A 15,972-nucleotide genomic window follows, 5' to 3' on the forward strand; every position below is an offset into this window, starting at 1 on the left:
CTTCTCTCATCTCGGTTTCTCTCTCTTTTTACCCTTGGGTCTCATTTTATTTCAGTTTTGATCAGTTTGATGACTGTGTTTTCTTGTTGGGTGTAAAGTTTGATAATTTTGCATGGATTTGAAATTTGGGGTTTATGGGCATGGCCCGAATGTGTTGTGATTGAATTGAAAGTGACCTGCTTGTAGTTGGTGTGTGTATGGGTTTGGCATTAACTAAGGGTGTATTTAAATATCGCTTATTTTCCTGAAAATTGAAAACAATAAAAAATGTTTTTCCGGTTATTGTTTATAAATGAAATTACTGTTCATTTGCCTATTTGCATTGTTCATATCCCATGAATAGTGCAATAAGCGCTGATTAAAAAAAAAGGTGAAAAACGCAAAATGTGGCACTAGACTCCGGATCCAAACACTCACTAAGTGTAAGTTCTGATTTCAGTTGATTGAAAAATCATAAAATCTTTTTTTCCTTTTATATATTTATATAATAATAATATGTTGATTAAACTGTGTATAGAAGTTTGTTAACTTTGAAGTTTCAAAATGTAAAATCTATGCAAACTATCTTAGGGAAAACATGACTGATTTGAATGCTAATGTAAGTTCGGTAGCCATCAGGATGATAATTGAAAATTGAAATGAGCTTTCATGTGTGGACTGTGTTCATATCCCTTCATATGTGGACTTTGTTAATAATATGAATATTTTTTTTGATGGGATGATAATATGAATTTTTTTTAGCTTGTAATTTTTTAAGTCTATGTATGCTGTTATATAGATTTCCTCAATTTTTTTAAATATGTATCACTTGTCAAATAAAAATAAATAAAAGATGCTTAAAGGAGTTAGCGCCCGTTTGTTTGCACTTTCCAAGTGCAAAAAGTGCTTTTCAAAACCAAATAAGTAATATATGCGTCTGGTAAGATTAATAAAACCTGCTTTTTCTAAAACGCTACTTTTTGAAATGTGAAGCAACTTCACTTTAACACAACACAGCTCTTTAGAGCTTTTGCAAAATCCAATGCGCACTCAAAAACACTTTATCATCTTTTTACATTTTCATTTTGTGCTTCATGATGATGAAAATTATTTAGATTTAATTAATATTGATAAAAAGTCATTAATGGTAAAAAAAAATAATTATGACACTAAAAAGAACTAAACACCAATAATAAGAAGTCATTAAAATAATACCAATAATATATTATTATTATTATTATTATTGATTAGTTTTTTTTAGTAACTATATGAAGTAATTGATTTAAGTATGAAATAAACTCCCTTATATATACATTGTCATTTTTGGTAATTTATCTCTCAAATTGTCACTTTTATAAATGTTAGTCAAACACTTAGCTTTTACCAAAAACTCAGTTTTTTTCAAAAAGCACTTTTTCATACTGCACTTTTTGAAAACTCCACTTTTTCAAAAAGCCCAGTTTTAAAAAGCTGAACCAGACTCACCCTTACTCTTCAAATCTATGCCGACCATTTGGTTTTGTGTTTACAAGAATTGATTATTAAAGAATCCTCTTGGCATTGATAGAATCCATCTTGCCGCATTATCAAGCTTTTTACAGTTGAGCTCAACTCTCTTCTAGTATTAAGCTAACTAGTAAGTTGCCCGTGCGATGCATGGATAATTTTGTAATATTTTATGTAAGATAGTTTTGGATAATATTGTACATATATTGTAAAGAAAAAGTAAACTAAATTAAAGTAAAGAAACATATACATTTTAAGATATTAAAAATTAGTTTAGTAGCTACATGACATATTTGTACCCTTCTTAAGGTAAGATTTTTTTTTTTTTTTAATCATAAAGCCAAAAATAAATGCAAAAGAGTAACAGAACCATGAAAATCAACAAATTTGTGTTGTGTTCACATATTTCATACCATGAAATGAAAGTATGCTCAACTCTCTGATTGTCTTCCACTCATCGATAGTGCAATATTATGACATGGTTTGGACAAATGTGTATGCATGTGTTTTATAAATGATTTAAAATTGAACCGTAGTAGAATATGACTTGACATTGCGCACCAAATATTCTCTCTACTTATATACCTAAAACAAAAATTATCCAACCAAATTACTCAAACCTAAATCATATGTAAGTCCCTAATTTAAATAAAAAAAAAAAAAATCATAAGGGTTTCAGCGTCTTGATGGTAGTGGGTGGCCTGTATGACAAAGGCGATGACCCCTTAGATTCCTTTTTCTCTTTCTTTCAAATGTTTTGTCAGTCTCAAATTTTTTATTTTGGTAATATATAGTGAAATAGTGCGTTTTATTTAACAATCCACAACATTTTTGTGTCTATCTATCTTTCTTTGGAGCCTTATTTGGTTAATTAATACTATTAGTCCTTAATTTTTTTTTTTTTTTTTAAATACTAAAACGGCAGGTGTGCTAAAAGATCTGAAGAATAGAGAAAGGTGTGGTGTAAGTTTAGTAAAATAATGAGACATTAATAAGCTAACAATAAAATAAGTTAAGATGAACTTTTGGGTAACAATAAAAAAAATTAATGAAAGAGGTAAAAGAAAAAATTCTAAATGCAATGCCACTTGGTAGGACGTAATGCACTCCCGCATATGTTTCACTCCAGCAATTCCCAGCATTGTGACTTGTCTGCCACAATCCTTAGAAGAAAAGGGGGAGGAGATAGTTGTCCATTAGAAAGGTGCAGAGAGAGAGGACGTCTCTTCAGCTTCCGACAAAAGGGCATATAAATCTTTTCAAGAGAATCACAAACTATTACTTTACGGTTACTACAGATTGTCTTCAGTTTCGATAGCCTACACAACTACAGAAGCCTCAATTTAGGGAAAGTAATTTTGGTAGTGTCCATTCCTTTCTCCTATTATTTCCTCTACTTGCACATAGTTGTTGACGCTTATCTCTTCCAGGTTGCGTAGGTGTGGCAGTAACCCAGGTGGAAACAGCTTCTTTATCTTAGAACACTCATATAAATAAATTATTTTGAGACGAGAAAAGGTATCAGATGGGACTCATGCCGATGCAGCTTTCTCTTTCCAAAACAATACGCTTAAGTTATCCAAACCCCAAAGCTCTAGTTTCTCAGTTTGAAGAAGAGGAAGGGTACAAGAAGAAAAAGAAAGAACGTGCTCTATTCCTTCGCACTCATTAAGACTTACACATTGTAATTTACCTGTGTGGTTCAAAGATGGAACATCACATAAACTTCTTAAATCGTGACAACTATTGATATTGAGGAATTGCACGTCATTCGGTAGCACTAAGGACTCATCTCCTCTTCTTAAATTGCAGTTTTCAAAAATTACTCTTTTGCCGACCAATCTAAATGTGAAAAATCCACTGCCATCCCCCCACATCCCTACTTGAATTTTGTAACATGCAAGTCGCCTGTTCTCCAAGGATTTGATATACATACTAAACTTGTCCACGTCATCAAAATGGCCTGCAAAAGTTTCCAATTCCTTTAAGCTTGCTATCTCCTCTTTGTCCACTACTGTAGCGTTCGAATGCCAATAAACTGTAAGGTACTGTAGATGAGAGATTTTTGGTAAAATCCCAAGTGGCATGACTTTTAGTCCACGCGCGTTTAGATCGAAGAATTTCAAGTTGACCAACATTTCTAAACCATCAAGAACTTCCATAATTCCTGTTTCCCCAAGGTCAAACTTCCTCAATGTTGTAAGCTTTGCTGATGAAGACACATGTTTTAATTCCCTACACTTTCTAAGCCTTAATGTAGTAAGCTTCTCCAAGCTATAGACTGAATTCAGCAAAGATTCAATACTAGTATATGATAGATCAAGAACCTTGAGCCCATACAAATGCTCAAACAAAGAATCTGAGACATTTTTTAAGTCACTTTTGATATTGTTTTCCTCAGTTTTATTTTTTTTTGGAGGAAAGAGATATAAAAAGGGAGTGAAAAGACATATTTACCCTTATTTTTAACAAAGGTGGTTCACTAGAAACAAACGAAGTGAATCTTAGGTGGACAAAATGACATTTTTCAAATCACAAGTATGCACAATTGGATTTACTATAATTACCCAAATATATATTAATCCCTCTAAATTTAGATAGGTTCTAATCATTTTTTAAAATTTTAGTTTGAGCAACTTTTATGTAAAACTTTGAATTTATTATCAATCTCTTCTTCCTATCCATTATAAAGACAATAACATTGGAAAAAAGAAAAAAAGCAAAAGACAAAAAAGAGATCCATCCCCACCTCTACTTCCATTTACCATTTATCAATCCAACTCCATGGCATTTAAAATTAGGGCAGTAAAGATGTATTCTTCCATTTTGTTTTTAATTTTTAGTTTATATTTGTGCAAAATGTCTGACGTACATATTGGGTACATATGCAGGCACAAAAAATGGAAACTGTGGGTCCAATTTTCAAGATTGCAAAAATGATATTTGCTCCAATTTGCAAATACTACAAGTATTATAAAGGCGCTAAAAAATATAGGAGAATTCTCGATGACAAATGGCAAGATTTAGAACTTAAGAAGTTAGGCACAACCTCAAGAATGAGAGCACAACTTCCAAGAAAGACACCAAAGCAAGAAGTTGAAGGATGGATCCAAGATGTTGAAAAATTGAATGATGAAATAGAAGCCATTGATCGTGAAGCTGGAGAAGGGAAGTGTTTCTCACGTGCATGCATAGAAAAACTTGCTTTTAAGAAGATACGAGAGGTGGAGGAACTTTATCAAATGGGTGCTTTCACTGATAGTTTGGTCATTGATCCACCCCTAAGCAACGGAGAAATAATGTCAACACCAACATTGATTGGGGAAAGTATAGTTGAAAAAGTAAAGGAAGAAATTTGGGCATGCGTGTTGGACGATGATATTAGAAAGATTGGCCTTTATGGAATGGGAGGTATAGGTAAATCAACTGTCATGGAGCATATCAATAATCATCTAATAAAAGAGAGAAACAAATTTGACAGTGTCATTTGGGAAAACACATCCCCATCATCAACTTTTGCGAGATCTAAATCCAATGCAATATCATGCTGTATTTGGATAACACTTAAGACTTTGATACGGTAACCCAAATGACACTGTCAAATTTGTTATTCTCTTTTAATAGACGATTATTGATGTGCTCCATGATAATTGATTTACCTATACCTCCCATTCCATAAAGGTCAATCTTTCTAACATCATCATCCAACACACATGCCAAAATTTCTTCCTTTACTCTTCCAGATATGCTTTCCCCAATCAATGTTAGTGTTGACATTATTTCTCCATTGCTTTGGGGTGGATCAATGACAAAACTATCAGTGAAAGCACCCATTTGATAAAGTCCTTCCACCTCTCGTATCTTCTTAAAAGCAAGTTTTCCTATGCATGCACTTGAGAAACACTTCCCTTCTCCAGCTTCACGATCAATGGCTTCTATTTCATCATTCAATTTTTCTACATCTTGGATCCATCCTTCAACTTCTTGCTTTGGTGTCTTTCCTAGAAGAAGTTGTGCTCTCATTCTTGAGGTTGTGCCTAAGTTCTGAAGTTCTAAATCCCGCCATTTGTCCTTGAGAATTCTCCTATATTTATTAGCGACTTTATAATACTTGCAGTATTTGCAAATTGGAACAAATATCATTTTTGCAATCTGGAAAATTGGACCCACAATTTCCATTTTTTTGTGCTTGCATATATACCCAATATGTACATCAAACATTTTGCACAAATATAAACTAAAAATTAAAAACAAAATGGAAGAATAAATCTTTACTGCCCTAGTTTTAAATGCCATGGAGTAGGATTGATAAATGGTAAGTGGAAGTAGAGGTGGGGATGGATCTCTTTTTTGTCTTTTGCTTTTTTTCTTTTTTCCAATGTTATTGTCTTTATAATGGATAGAAAGAAGAAATTGATAATAAATTCAAAGTTTTACATAAAAGTTGCTCAAACTAAAATTTTAAAAAATGATTAGAACATATCTAAATTTAGAGGGATTAATATATATTAGGGTAATTACTGTAAATCTAATTGTGCATACTCGTGATTTGAAAAATGTCATTTTGTCCACCTGAAATTCACTTCGTTTGTCTCTGGTGAACCACATTTGTCAAAAATAAGGGTAAAAATGTCTTTTCACTCCCCTTTTATATCTCTTTCCTCCAAAAAATAAAAAATAAAACTAAGGAAAACAATATCAAAAGTGACACTTTTCATTGGACATTCTCAAGGTATTATCTCTAACATCAAAACTTCAATACCCGATAAGTACTTCCCACAAGATTTACACCACATCAACAAGAGACTCATGATACCAAAAATCATAATATCCCCCAAGAAAAACAATTTGAATATTTGACTAGTTCCAAATAATCAATAAAAATTATATTCACCATTTATATTCACTTAGATTACCACCATTGTAAAAACTATAAACCCCCTCATCAAATAAATCCACCAAGACAAAACCCCATACATATAAACATATGAATATCATTTCCAAAGCTCATAAATCATGAGTATCATTATCAAAGCTTAGATAAAGAAAGCCTCTAGCAAAAGCATATAAACCCACTAAAAAGATTAGAAATCTTTACCTCAAATAAAAGGGATAAAGATGCCTAGAGGTTCCTAAGGATTTTCTGGTGACCTTGCCAGAAAAATGATGGTGGAGATAATGGTGTGGAGTAGCTACCGTGGGAGAGTGTGAGGGAGAGGAGCGTGTGTGTTTAAGTGAGAAGAAACTAGTGTCTAGTAAACACACACACCGGTTGATGTTATTATCTCCCTTCAAATTAAACCCTTCCCCATCATATTAAACCTTTATATATCTCCTATATCATATCTCCATCTCAAGCCTAAAAACTCATACCCCCATCTCCTCTCTCATCTCTCCCTCTCAAACCTATTACCTCATCTTTCCGGCAAAAATTGCTAGCAAAATTTTAGAAAAATTTTAGGAGAATAACACACAAACAAAGTTATTTAGTTATTTAGCACATTTTTTAAACTTAAGTTTGTCAAACTCGAAATCTAACTCAAACTCGAGTTTGACAAAATCAAATTCCAAAAAATGTGCTATTTAACTAAATAATCTTGTCTGTGCGCTATTCTCCTAAATTTTCTCTAAAAAAGTTCTATTTGAAATTTTTTTCCTCATTTCTCCCCCTCAAACCTAAAACTCAAATTCTCTTTTTGGCCACTAGAAATTATTCTCTTTTTGGCCATTAGAAATTACTATCTCTCTCTCTCTCTCTGAACCCAAATCTCTTTTTGAAACCCATCCACCAACAAAATCAATAAACCTAATCACCGACCCGGATCTGAAAAATGGAATTACTGAAGCTTTTTTTGGATTTTGGGCAAAAAGTTTCTTTTTTGGGTTTGTGTTTAGGTGTGTTAGAACTTTGGATTGTTGGCTTCGCTAGCTTTTCTATGCAAACTAGCTTGAAGTGATTTAGGGTCTTCAATTGGGTTGCCGATGGATGGTTGGGCTCTGAGTGTTTAGTTGGACTTTGGCTACTCATCTAATTTGGGTTTAATTTGAAAGTGGTTTAATAAGTGCTTGACAAAATGGCAAATAGAACAAGGTGAGAAGGATTTTATTTTTATCAAAGCGAATCTCACGTGTGCAAAATAGAACTTTTCAAACCACGGGTAGGTAATGTGAATTCAGACCTAACCATAAGTGAGTTTACTGTAATTACCCCATATATTTTAAGCGAAAATAACAAATTTAGACAAAATAATAAGAAGAAAATAATAATCTAGGTTAGCTAGTAATAATTCCGTTCATGATTTATCAAACCAAGGTTATATGACCTATGGTTATTACAAGAGCCAAGAGGACTTGGCTTTTCCAATAGGTTCTAAGAACAGGCCCCTTTCAATTGGAATGTGTTTTCGTTTCCATTTTATTTTTGTTTTTTTTAGTTAATCAATATCCATGGAATCAAATAATTTCAATTTCAGGGAATAAAAAATTTCACAAATTTAAAATAGTTTATTGATGTGACCTATTGTGATTGATACATGATAAAAGTGGAGCCATTAGTGCGTCTATATAAATATGAAACTAATCTATGAAAAAGGCTTGAAAAAAGTTATGCCCCTAATATTACTCTTTCAAAAAAGAAGCTACGAATTTGAAGTTTGTATATGTTCAATTAAATATCAGAACAAAAACTTCTAATCTTCCTTTTTTAATTAAAAAAGGTATGTTGAGAGTTTGAAACAACCTAAAAAAAATACAAAATGATTGCAAAGAGAGTGCAGGCATTGGCTTTGGGTGGACCAGTGAGATGCCTACCTTAAAAAAATTAATCTCCACACACAGAAAACTAAGTTTAACCATAAATTTTCAATACGAAAGTATAAAGAAATTAACAAAAACTCAATCTAAATCCCCAATATCACTCAAAATTCAAGATCTTAAGCATTCTCTCAGTAACCAAGTTCACTCGTTACTCCAAATCCAAAACCCTAAAGCTTCCATAATCCAATCAATCATAAACAACAACTCAAAATCGCTAAAACCCTAGCTTCCACAATCTTACACGAGCAACATTCAACAAATTACCACAGTAAAAAAAAACAAACATAGAAAGCGAAAAAAAACATGTAGTATTAGGGTTAGGGTTAGAGAAATGAGGACCTGAGCCTTATCGGCGAGCTGAACGACGAGTCGGCCAACGGGGAGAGGAGACTTGTAAGTGAAGGAGTGATTAAAGGCCTCAGATCGCATGTACCGGGAGAGAACACGGCCGTCGGCGGTGAGTGCGGCAATGGCGACGCCTATGTGGTCGTTGACCTTGAAGATCTTCTTCTGGTGAGAGGAGAGCTCGGAATTGGCCTTGGTGAGAAGTCTAGAGACTGAGAGAGAAAATTGAGGATGGAGGCGGCTGAAGAAAAGGGAGGAGAAGATAAAATGTGGTATTTAAAAAATTAGATAGCTAAATAGCACAAAATACATATATATATATATATATATATATATATATATATATATATATCGGTTTCGTTTGGTCCTTGAAACTTTTGTATACAACATGAAAGATGTAAGTGGGAAACAAATTTTCGGGAAATTTTTTTGCAGGAAGGGAAAAGACAATTGGGGATGTAAGTGTATGTAAAATATAAAATAGGTAATTGTGTTGAAATTATGGACTGTGGCATTGAATTGGGGAAGTTGTCTATGGTCCCTTAAAAGAAAGTGAATACTAACTAAACATTATAAAAGACAAAAATAATAATAATAAAAAACTATTAAGCACTCTAACAGTGGGATGAGACGGGTGGATAATACCGTATATATTGTGAATTTTTATGGATGCTTTGATACACTATTTCAAACAATAATTTTTAATTTTTAAACAACATTACAAATATTTTCACACATTTTTTATCCACACGTATTTTCACACATGTTTTTAAGTAAATGTACCAAACACCCCGTAGTCTTTACATCGTGCACAGTAAATTAAATTGTAGGATGTCTGCTATATTGTCTAATTTATCCTTTTTAAAGACAACCCTGAAAAATATTTTAGAGCCTCCACTTCGTGTCGGTCACTCCACCTAAACACCCCAGCTCTTGAGTATTAAATTTTGTTTGGTAATTTTGTTTTAATAACATTGTTTATATTTTAAAAAAAATACGTGTGAATAAAAAAATATGTAGAAATATATATAATATTGTTTAAAAATTGAAAAGTACTGCTTACAATAACATACCAAACTTAATTTCGAGGCTATTTGGTTGAGGATGTTGTGTTGGGAAGCTTCCCCAACTTCAAACCAGGGCTTAAACTTCAAAGTTTTTATTTAGCATGGAAGTGGAACTTTATGGGACAACTCTGTAACATTAGATCCATGGAATTGTGGATATTTACGGCAAAGGTAATGGGCACATACGTTTTTCTTGCTCTAACTCTTTGTCATTGTTTAAATTTCTAAATACTCAATAATATGCTCGTGATTGTGCTTTGACTTTGTGAAATTGTGATTGACATGTTGTCTTGCTGTTCATCATCGAACATTCTTCTAATCACGATGATGTTCCCATGTTTCATAATTTGTCTTCCTTGAAGTTTTATGGCAAGTCTTGATGGATAAATGGTATCCGTGGAATGCTGTAAGAGTAAGACTATTGCGCAGTCGGGCTCCAAAGCTACAAACACTTGCCTTTGAATTAAAACACCGGTATAGCTTAGGTCGTTCTGGACATGACTATACCTTAAAGAAACCATTGGAAGATCCTGAGTGTCTGTCATCACACCTTACAACTTGTCATTATAAAGGATTTTCAGGGCATGGCATGGAACTTGTTGAACAAATCCTAAAGGAAGCAAAAGTCTTAAAGACAATGAAAATCACTATTGCAAGTGATCTAGGCTCAGACCTTAAGTGCCGTTTTTGCGAGGAGATAATGAAGTTCCCAAGGACCTCTCAAACTTGTCAAATTGCATTTGACTAGGATGCTTCCATTTTTACTCTCTCTTAATTGTCCAAAAGCAGTAGTTTTAAGGGGAATGTTCATTGTTCTTAGCATCTTTCATTTGAAATTTTAATGGATTCAAGATTAGAAATACTTGTTTAATAGTGAAATCTCTCTGAGGGTTCTTGATGGTGGCAGAGGGGGCTTCTTTTGTGTAGATTTCAATATTTAGTTTTTTAGTTGTCTCAGTTCAAGCTGTTCGGACAAAAAATTTTAGCTTCCCAAGCCCATGACATATGCTTCTCTCTTTGACTGAAAAAGTTTGTTTCTAATGGTGTCAAATGTGGGGGGGAAAATAACTTGAAAAAGGCATTGTTTTATTTCACATTTAATGCTACTCTTAGTGATTTTAAGATTTCTTTGGTAGCTGAGAAAATGCAAGAAAATTAAAGAAGTGAAAATTTTCAGCATCAGGTGAATGTAAGAAAAATTCAGGAAATATCAAATGTAGGTTATTTTGGATTCCATTGGCCACCTTTAGATGAAATCTTAGGAAAATTACAAATGAGTTAGGATTTCTTGAAAAATAAGCAGAAAGCATTAACATGCTCAGTCCACTACTTTAGCTTAACGTTCGTTCTTGTTAAACTATTTTCATAGATTCAATTAATGTGTGTGTGTGCATAAAATGTACTGTCGGAAATAATGTGTGCTTATAAAGGCCTGTAATTAACCTCAAACTTGCCAAATTTTAAAGCCAGTTTGAACTTTGAAGCATGGGTACTGGTTTGTCACTACCATCAATTTTCCTTCTGCCACCTCCTTGTTTCTTTGTTCAGTCTTTTTCTTTTGTTTCCTCACTAACCCTGGAAGTCACTTTTATTTATGAACTATGACATGAATTTATTACTTGTGCGCGGCTCCATGAATTAAAGGGCAACTCTTGAATATCTTGGCAATTGTTTATGACTATAAGAAGATGAAAGAAATTAGTGCAGCAGAAAGGAAATTGGAATAAAAATTTTGGAAAAAGTATTTTCTATGTGTGCAAGTGAAAAGAATTTGGAAGTTTGTCACTGATGTTGGAGCTACAGTGAACCGTAATCCTGAGGTAGAAGTGAGTGATGTGAGTGCTTCATTATTTCCAGTCATGGTACTTTTGAAAGGAGCTTTAATGCTACCTTTTTATCTATTAGAGCATTCACAGCAGTAGAGCTAAAAATTTAGCAATTTAGCTCCACCAAAAGTTACTTTATCTATTTTACCTACACACATGCTGCAGCAGTGGATCTAAATGTGCTTCTCTCTCTAACTATAAAAGTTTTGTTTCTAATAGTGTCAAGAGAGACCATTAGCTGGAGAGAGAGAATTTTGAAATTTGAAAAACTCAAATAAATAAAACTTAGAGCATTGTCATCAGTTTTTTCATTTTACACATCCATTTTTACACTAAAAACTCACTTTTTCTATTTTACACATCCAATTTTACAAAACACCCACATCAGTTCATCTATCCTACCACCTTTTTTAATTAAATAATCAATTCTCTTCAATTTTTTATTATTTTCCTAACTACTCGGATATAATTAGCGTTCTCTCTCTCTCTCCCTACTCATTTCTAATTTTTGCTCTCTCTCTCTCTCTCTCTCTCTCTCTCTACCCATCTCTCCAACTCTCCCTCTCCCTCTCAATCAACTCCCTCTCCAATCACGAGCTCAGATCACCTCTCCCTCTCCGATCACGAGCTCCGATCGCCGATTCGCGAGCTCCGATCGCGATTTGCGAGCTCCGATCCTCGATCCGCAAGCTCCGATCCACGGCAAGAGCCACGAGCTCCGACCAGTCAAGCACCGATCTGTGTTTGTGTATGTCTGTGTTTTTTTTTTTTTTTAAGCAAAGTGTATCTCTGTGTATATTCTGTGTTGAGAAAAAGATGAGAGAATTGAGTTGGTTGAGCACGGATCAGAGAGAGAAAAAAAGGAGCGAAGGAGAAAATGATAAAATATTGTATAAACGAGCTACAGTAGCCGTATGTATTTACATAGTTACTGTAGCTCGTGGATGGTTTTGCAAGATTTTACACAGTTTTAGCTCCACTAATATAGAAGATTTTTTGCTCAAAATGTGTAAAATTGAGGAATTTTTGTATTATAAATGACTATCTACCAACTGATGTGGATGCTTTTAAAGGAGCTGGCCGGGCTATTGAAATTTGTGAGAGTATTGTGGTACTTTAAGGTGGTAAACATGTCCTATTTTGATTGGAAAGACTCACCAAATAAGTTGTTGATATGGAGAGAGTGTCCCATAGAATACTTTCTCCAAACCACGCAAACTTCTTAAATTGTTACATCCATTAATTTCGAGGAATTGCACATCTTTCGGTAGCACTAAGAGCATTTACATCAAGCATTCTAAAAATTTTAGCATCTCAAAAAGCCACTTTATAACATTTAACATCTCATTTTATAATACATTCAACATCAAAATTTCTATTTTTTTTACAGCTTCATTTAAATATTATTTCTTTAATATTTTTTATTCCTTTTTTGTTTTTATTTTTTTCATCCTCTCTCCCTCTCGGTCTCACTGTTTCTCTCTCCCTCTCGATCTCATTGTCTCAACCCAGCAATCCTACCCACCGCTGGCCACTACCCACCACATTTCCAACGACTACCACAACAATCAGAGACTCACGCCGATCAGCCACCACATTCCTACCCATTTTTTATTCTTACTCTCTCTGTCTCTCTCTCCTCTGTGTCTCTCTTTCTCAACCCAGCGCTGCCGGCCACCATATCCACCCACCCACCCATTGATCAAAGACCCACATTCTCTAGAACCAAAAACAATCACCAAATCCATGCACTACTCACAAAACCCATACTTCAAAATATTTCTCAAAACCCACATATAGATTTAATTTCTACAACCATATCCCAATTCTATTCCCATGGAGATAAAGAGAATCAAACAACTGGATCACATTAAGCAAATGTCTGTAATTAAATTTAAGAAAATAAATTCAATTACAGACGAGAGTGGGAAAGCTAGAGTCTGATGAGAAGGAGAAAGAGAGAAAGAGAGAGAGGAAAGTTTGGGGAGAAGAAACACGCACGGCACACGAGAGAGTGGGAGAGAGAAAAAGAAAAAAATATTAAAAAAATTTAGCATCTTACTACAGTAGGGTCTCAAAAATGAGATACTATTGTAACTCAATGTTAAAATTTTTAAGATATAGCATATTTGATGTAAGTGGATTTTTATCATTTGAGATGCTAAAAATGCTAAAAAATAGCATTTAATATTTTTAGCACATTTGATAAGAAGGCTCTAAGAACTCATCACCTCTTCTTAAATTGCACTCTCCTTCTAAAATTACTTCTTTGCCAATAAAGAATTGTGTAATACCTTTGCAGCCATCCCCACTTGAATTTGGTAACATGAAAGTCGCCTGTTCTCCAAGGATGTGATATACGTACTGAACTTGTCTACGTCATCAAAATAAAAGTCTCCAATTCCTTTAAGCTTGCTATCTCTTCTTCGTTCGCTGCTGTAGATGAGAAAGTTTTGGTAAAATTCCAAGTGGCATGACTTTTAATTAGTTCAGGTGCGTTCAGATCGAGGAATTTCAAGTTGACCAACATTTCTAAACCATCAGGTACCTTCGTAATTCCTGCTTCCCCAAGGTCTAACATTGTGCAATTTTACAAGTCAATACCCTTTGCACCAATCGAGCCAATTGGAACCTACACAAATATAATGAATTAAAAACCCAACTTTAAAATGTACTCTCCTCTATGGACTTGCTAATGACCTGTTTGAACAAACGTCCCTTGTCAATATCAATATATACTCATCTTGTGGCTGCCGCTGGGCATATGGAATTTGGGTTCTAAGCCCTCACACGTGCACATCTCTGACACCAGACTTTCAGAGTTTGGTCTCAATGATGGGTAATTTAGTACCACTGAATTATTATTTAATTAACATTTGTCCATAACTTTGTACCACCTGTCCTGAATATTTAAAATAAAATAATTTAGTTTAAGTAAGATACTAAATTTGCACTCCATTAAGTCACGTAAGACATGTGGTGACTATCATATAAAGAATGATGTTAAAAAGAAAACGAATTTTTCGATGAAGTTTATGAACGAAAATAATATTTTAGACCAAAATTTAAGTTGCTACATTCCTTTTTTTTTTTTTTTTTGGTGGAGATGTGTGTGGCCAGGTTGTCTTAGATATCTAGTCTTTAATCAAAAATTATACCTGAGTAGAGAGCTGGAGACAAATTGTAGTTATGCCGATGGGGCAAATGACTTCTCTTAGCTACGTTCTCTGATTTTATAGAATTTAAACCTTAGATTTTGATACAAATATGCATTCCATAAAAGCATTATTAAGCTCAAAATCGCGTAACACTGCACAGATCTATTGTAACACATTCGACTAAAATTGAGAATTTCAATTTGCACCATCAATAACAAAGCTGACTTTATATCTATTATGACCAGCTTCACAATGGATACTCTAAAATATGTGGAAAGATTACATTATCACCAAACAAAATCTTTTCCAAGCAATAATATAAAATAATAAAATATTTAGCACTAATATAAAGAAGATCAAAATCCAATCTTTTAAAAAATCATAATTATTTTAAACTTTCTACTTTTTTTTTGGGGAATGAAATATTTACACAATCCCAATATTGTGTTTTGGAGAAAATCAGGATAGGAATCTAGAATTTTTCTAAAATTGTGTTTTGAAAAATACTAGTATTTTAATTAAAATTGTATTTTGAAAATAAAATTTAAAAAAATATGAGTAATGCTACGGTATGCTACAGATACAAACTATTTTACAACATTTTTATAAAACTGATATTGTGACCAACTGCTTACTAGTTTGCACATAGTCCCACCATTAACATCATTTTTTCATTTACTAATAATTACTCACCATTAACATTTTTTCATTTACTAATAATTACTTACCATATCAACATTTTGTAAATTTTTTTTGTAAAATAGTTTGTATTTCTAGCATTATTCAAGAAATATATTAGATTCTTAAAACAAAGAACTTTTAAATACCATCAATTAAGAAAATTAATATTGAAAATATATAATTTTCTAAATTTTCCTTGGAATTTTCCATCTCTATAGCCTAATAAAATTGTGAAACATATCCTTGGAGCAACCACATCAATGCTTGCAAAATAGAAAAAGGGGTGAGTTTTACACATTTTCACCAAAAAACCACCTACATTAGTGCTTGCATAAGTTTGTATATATGCAAAAATGCTACAGTAATCGTGTATATATTTTACTATTTTTTTTCCTCTCCTTCACCTCACTTTCTCGTTTTCTCTCTAGTCTCACTCTCACCTCACTCTCTCTTTTCCTCTTTGGTACCTCTCACTCTCACCTCACTTTAGTCGTGCCACCGCCGATCACCTCACTTGCCAAAGCTCTCGTCGATCGCTGCTGCTCTTGCTTATCGTCAATGCTCTTGCCAAAGCTCTCGCCAATTGCCTCTGGG

At 33.5% G+C, this 15,972-nt stretch overlaps 1 pseudogene; it reads right to left on the bottom strand.

Moving 5' to 3' along the window:
* Positions 1–3,713: 3,713 nt before the first annotated feature.
* Positions 3,714–8,647, bottom strand: LOC142642476 (putative disease resistance protein At5g05400; annotated as a pseudogene).
* Between the last annotated feature and the right edge of the window lie 7,325 nt (positions 8,648–15,972).

The sequence above is a fragment of the Castanea sativa genome, chromosome 7 (genome assembly GCF_040712315.1).
Source record: "Castanea sativa cultivar Marrone di Chiusa Pesio chromosome 7, ASM4071231v1".
NCBI lineage: Eukaryota > Viridiplantae > Streptophyta > Magnoliopsida > Fagales > Fagaceae > Castanea > Castanea sativa.